The following is a 6,000-nucleotide window of genomic DNA, read 5'->3' as shown; positions in this document are numbered from 1 at the left end:
GCAAGGACGGCCAAGCCGGGCCGGGCCTCCGGAGCCCCGATCCCGGCGCCCGCACACTCGCCGGCCCCGCCGCCAGCAAGCCGGCCGACCAGATCGCAGCCGCTTACCAGTGGTGCCTCGCTGCCTCCCGGGGGGCAGCCCGTCAACGGTTGCCGCAGTCAGAGCACCACCCCGCGGTGGGGTACGTCGAGCCCGCCCGCAGCTCTCGGGTTCCCGCAGCGCCACCACTCTCGCGAGAAGCCGAGGGAGTCCGCGAAGTCGGGGAGGGGAAGGGAGGGGCACTTAACGGTGGCGGCTGGTTCTGCGCCGGATCCGGGAGAGGGCCGGGCGCCATTGTGCTTCGCTGTTGACTGCTCTTCCTCAGTCAGCGGACTCGAAGTGCGAGTCGGAGAGAGGCAGTGGGGTCGCTGTGAGCGCGACGCGCCCTGTTCAGCGCCGGCTTCGGAGCAGGGGTAATAAATTGCGGGGCTCGGGCTTCACCCTCCGGGGGAGCTGGTTGGAGGCAAGGCCGCCGGTGGGGGAGGGGAAGAAATGAGGCGCAGGCCTGGGGCCGCGGGGGCCGCGCTCTCGCAAGCTGGGGCGGAGGAGCGGGGTCGGGTTCCCTGGGGCCGAAGGGCGTCTGGCGCGGGGCTCCTCTGCCTACTGCTTTTCGTCCCGTGCGCTAGTTTGTGACGGGTGAAGGGGCAGATTGTGCGTCTTCGTTTCGGACGGGTGGCGGGGAAGGGGCCTGAGCGCGACTTCGGCCTGGACGGCCTTCGACTGGGGGTCAGCAGGGGGCTGCGGGGGCCCTGCGAACCGGGGGTGTCCTGAGTGAGGTGATTGATTGGGTGAGTACGCCTTGAAAGGCGGTCAGGGCTCGGCCCACCCAGTCTCGAATCGAATCGAAGCGACTTTGTGCCTCCCCCCCCCCACCCCGCCCCAGCTTCCGTGCTCATAGCCGCAGTGCTTGCACGGAGCGACACTTGGGGAGTGCTGCTTGTGCCGTGGGAAGTCGCGTTTCCCTCAGGTTGAACGAGGTGGTGACTTGTACCCACAGCGGACCTGTTGGCGGAAGAAGTAAAAAAAAAAAAAAAAAAAAAATGGCAGGCGCGAGTAGTAGTAGACTGCTCCCTGCTTTGGGTGAAACTGCGTAGTGGCGATGCGTGTGTACACACACCGGCGGATACTTTCCTTAATATTAGGCTCTGCGTGCTTCTAGAAGTCAGTATTCATCCACCGGAAGACCTCTCTTGCCCACTGTTCGGCACTCTTCGTTAATAGTAAATGTGCCAAGTAAAATTGAATTTAGTAAGGCTTGGTAAGACTGTTCCTTGATTTTTTATTATTTTCCATCTGCCTTTATACGAAGAGGTCGGGTTAAAACTGAAATTTAAATTGCAAAAAAAAATCAAAGCGCATTCTCTTGGAAAGGAGGTTGGCACCTAGTGTAACTAGGGTTTTTTCGTGAAGTACCAGTTTTGTTTCGGAAATGAGGTCAGTGTTTCATTTAACAGCTGTACAGCATTTAGTGAAAGAGGGGTGCATGAGACAGTAGCACTGGAGTCTGAAGATCGAGGTCTGATATTTGGTTTTCAGCATAGTTACTTAACCTCTCCAGGTTTCCTCAGGAATAGTTAGTTCCTAGAGTTGAGGTGAAGATAAGGTTAGATGAGGTTAGGGTGTGAAGCAGCCAACATTGGGGCACATGAATAGCGTGAGTTTTTTACTGAGCACAAACACTTGGAATTGAAAGCTCGAGTCCAGGTGTTTATATCCAACAATTCTGTTCAAATGCTTGAAACTTCCTCCACCAGTAATGTCCTCCCGAGTGCTGACTGCTTCCTGCACCAAGAACATATATAATTCTCTAACCCACGTTTTCTAGGTAAGAATTTTTTTTTTTTTTTTTTTTTTTTTACAACTCTTACCTTAAATTCTATCAAAGATGTAAGCAGGGTCAGTGTGTGCATAGTCTTGGGGTTGCTTTCTTCAGTTTCCTGCTGGGTCAGATGACTCATTGGATAAGAGTTCTTGAGTACAAATGATTTCTTTTTTCTGCCATGTTGGCTTATTTTCCCAGTTAAACCACAAAGACACTCCTGAACTCCTAGGTTCTACATTAAAGTGTCAGATTGTCAACTTGGACCAAAAACAACATCCATGACTTACATGTAGACAATTTTTAGTCCACTCGGTATCTACGGCACACAGAGAACATCTAGTGTGTGTTCAAAAATTGTCCCATTTTAATACTGTTTTAGGAAAATAGTTTTATTGTGCAAATTTAAGAAATAATATGAAAGCGTTTTTTGATAATTGCTCTTAACCTGGCTACTAGATTTTAGATCTTCACATTACTAGAATGAGTTTTGATAGAGCTTCTGTCCTTTACAACTCAGAGTGTTGTCATCAGGCTCATGTATAAACAACCAGTGTTGTTATGTACGTGTGTTTTCATATAGTAGGATGAGCATTCAGGAGAGTTGCTTAATCTTGGAAAATTTTGCAGGAAGTGATGCGTGAACTAAGATGGGAAGAATGTGTAGGACTTGAAAAAGAAACTGCAGCGTCATGATACCATGGTTTGTTTTTAGAAAAATGAAAATTTGGTCCCCCTAATTGAAACATAAATTGAATAGGAGATGAAAGCTTGACCTGGAAGATCTTCTGTATTCAGTTGGAAAGTTGTGCTCTGTGCTGTGGAATGGAGGAGCCAAATAAATGATATTTAGATTATCTTTGGTGATACATTCTTCTGTTAATACAAATAATTAAGTGCCAGTAATAAAGAGCAATGGGAAATGGGGAAGTGAAATGCACAGGCTTATATTAGACCTCATTTTTGTTATTTATTTGAAAGAGTTATAGAGGTAGAGCCAAAGAGAGAGAGAAAGGAAGGTCTTCCATCCACTGGTTCACTCCCTAAATGACCGCTACGGCCAGAGCTGAGCTGATCTGAAGCCAGGAGCTTCTTCCAGGTCTCCCACTTGGGTGAAGGGACCCAGGAATTTGGGCCATATTCTACTGCTGTCCTTGGCCATAGCGGAGAGCTGGATTGAAAGTGGAGCAGCGGGGACTTTAACCCATTGTGCCACAGCACCAGCCCCGTAAAGTTAATGAGTCTTTTTAACTGTTAAATAACTGAACAGCTGATCATATTAGAATGATTACAGTTTAAAATTAATAAGATCTTGAGTTCCCACTAAGAATCCTTGAATTCATCAAAGCAGAATTTCAGTATAATGAAATAATTTATCTTCTCACAAATCCATTACAGAAATTCTGTCTTTAATATAGTTGCTAATTGTTAAGATGAGCCCCAAAAGGTTGAGGGGGATAAAATTATTTCATAATTTGAGAGTTGACTGGTGCTTAATTTTTACCTTGTCTCGTCTGGCATGAGGTTAAGTTGTCAGAGCTGGTTTTTCCTGTTCCCAAATACATTTCTCTGTGACTCTAGTGGTTAGGCTAAGCTGAACACCTGATTTTAAGATCATCTTTCACCAATAACTTTAAAGATGACAGGTTTTGAACTTTTAAAGGCTAGTTATCACATGTTTCTCATTTTGCAGAATCAGAAAATGGTTTTCAGTTACTGAATGAAGATTGAAATGTGATACCTACAGATTAAATTCACTTTAAGGACAACAGGTTATCTTTCTGAAGTGTCCTTTATAAACAGTCCTTTTTTCTCAGAGAAAAGATTTTTTCCATCTTCCTGTTGTTAAAAACTTATATTTTTGTGTGTTAAATATATGTCAGCTAAAACCCAAGAGATTGTTTTTTAAAGGTCCAAGAGAATCTGTGCTTATGAAGCACTTCCAGCATTTGACCACTCCTTACCTCCTTTGTCCATGTTCACTAGGAATAAGACACTAAAATACTTCCATTAAGGAAAAAAAAAATTCGGGGCCGGTGCTGTGGTGCAGCTTGTTAAAGCCCTGGCCTGAAGCATCCCATATGGGCACTGGTTTGAGTCCGGCTGCTCCGCTTCTGATCCAGCTCTCTGCTATAGCCTGGGATAGCAGTAGAAAATGGCCCAAGTCCTTGGGCCCCTGCACACACGTGGGAGACCTGGAAGAAGTTCCTATCTCCTGGCTTCAGATCACCACAGCTCCGGCTGTTTTGGTCATCTGGGGAGTGAACCAGTGGATGGAGGACCGGCCTCTCCCCCCTCCCCCTTCTCTTTTCCTTCCCTTTCCTCTCTCTGTGTAACTCTTTCAGATAAATAAAATAAATCTTAAAAAAAAAAAAAATAGAAAAATTCTCTATAAGTAGAATTTTTAAAACAAAAGGATATACAGAGTATGAGTAAATAATGGAATTAACTGTATTTCTGGAAGATTCTTGAGTGTTGAAATAATTTGTATTTTGTGTTCATACTCTTGCCTTCATGCTACAAATTTATCATATAGTAATGTAATTCAATACCTGCAACCTGACTTGACATTTAAGACAGATTTTTGATTTAGACTCAATTACAGTCAGTTTTTTCGTGGAGATAGGGCATAAGATAATGGTATGGTGGCCGGCGCCGCGGCTCAATAAGCTAATCCTCCGCCTAGTGGCGCCGGCACTCCGGGTTCTAGTCCTGGTCAGGGCGTTGGATTCTGTCCCAGTTGCCTCTCTTCCAGGCCAGCTCTTTGCTGTGGCCAGGGAGTGCAGTGGAGAATGGCCAAGTGCTTGGGCCCTGCACCCACATGGGAAACCAGGAGAAGCACCTGGCTCCTGACTTTGGATCAGCAAGGTGCGCCGGCCGCAGTGCGCCTGCCGTGGCGGCCATTGGAGGGTGAACCAACGGCAAAGGAAGACCTTTCTCGCTGTCTCTCTCTTTCACTGTCCACTCTGCCTGTCAAAAAAAAAATAATAATAATAATGGTATGGTAATAGTAGGAAGGTAAAAGGCTGCATTATGAAGTTTTGTTCTGTTGCTACATGAAAAACCATCTCAAAACCCAATGGATTGGCCGGCGCCAGGGCTCACTAGGCTAATCCTCCACCTTGCGGCGCCGGCACACCAGGTTCTAGTCCCGGTCGGGGTGCCAGATTCTGTCCCGGTTGCCCCTCTTCCAGGCCAGCTCTCTGCTGTGGCCAGGGAGTGCAGTGGAGGATGGCCCAAGTGCTTGGGCCCTGCACCCCATGGGAGACCAGGATAAGTGCCTGGCTCCTGCCATCAGATCAGTGCGGTGCGGCGGCCATTGGAGGGTGAACTCCTATGTGGGTGCAGGGGCCCAAGGACTTGGGCCATCCTCTGCTGCCTTCTTAGGAGCATCAGCAGGGAGTTGGATAAGAAATGGAGCAGCCAGGACCTGAACCTGTGCCCACATGGGATGCTGGCATTGCAGGCAGAGGCCATAACGTTGGCCCCTCCATATGGGCCTTTTATGACATGGGTCAGGGTGGTACTCTTAAGAGTTTGAAAATGGAAGCTCTAATACTTTTTTCTTTTTTCCCATATTTTATTTGTTTGACAGAGACAGATAAATCTCCTATCAGCTGGTTCACTCCCCAAAATGCCTGCAACAGCCAAGATTGTGCCAGGTTGAAACTTAGGAGCCAGGAGCTCCTGATATCCCAGGTGGATGACAGGGGCACAACTACTTGAACCATCTGTTGCCTTCCAGAGTGCACATTGGTAGGAAGCTGGAATTGGGACAGAGCTGATACTTGAACCCAAGTACTCTCTGGGATGGGAGTGTCCCTAGAGGCAGCTTAACCACCAAACCAAATGCCCACCCCTCTTAACAACTTTTGCTAATGTCACTTACCCTGCATTTTTTAAAAACAATTTATTTATTTGAAAGGCAGAGTTACACAGAGAGAGAAGGAGAGGCAGAGAGAGAGGTCTTCCATCCGCTGGTTCACCCCCAGTTGGCTGCAACAGCCAGAGCTGTGCCGATCGGAAGCCAGGAGCCAGGAGCTTCCTTCGGGTCTTCCCACACGGGTGCAGGGTCCCAACAACTTGGATCATTTTCTACTGCTTTACGAGGCCATAGCAGAGAACTTGATCGGAAGCAGAGC

General features: G+C 47.5%; 1 protein-coding gene across 21 annotated transcripts in view; it reads left to right on the top strand.

Moving 5' to 3' along the window:
* The first annotated feature begins 297 nt into the window (after positions 1-297).
* The window catches only part of MARCHF7 (membrane associated ring-CH-type finger 7), a 50,342-nt gene continuing 44,639 nt past the window's right edge, over positions 298-6,000 (top strand). For 8 of the 21 annotated variants that reach the window (XR_016230850.1, XR_016230849.1, XR_016230848.1 and 5 more), the window contains exon 1: positions 315-452. The gene's annotated coding sequence lies outside the window, so the exon portion shown is untranslated. Of the gene's footprint in view, positions 453-1,793; positions 1,865-6,000 lie in introns of all 21 variants that reach the window. The other 13 variants (XR_011387287.2, XR_011387286.2, XR_517060.5 and 10 more) reach the window with 3 other exon arrangements.

Source organism: Oryctolagus cuniculus, chromosome 3 (assembly GCF_051225735.1).
Source record: "Oryctolagus cuniculus isolate XC-2025 breed Fujian yellow rabbit chromosome 3, ASM5122573v1, whole genome shotgun sequence".
Lineage (NCBI taxonomy): Eukaryota > Metazoa > Chordata > Mammalia > Lagomorpha > Leporidae > Oryctolagus > Oryctolagus cuniculus.
This window is presented reverse-complemented; position numbering and strand designations above follow the sequence as displayed.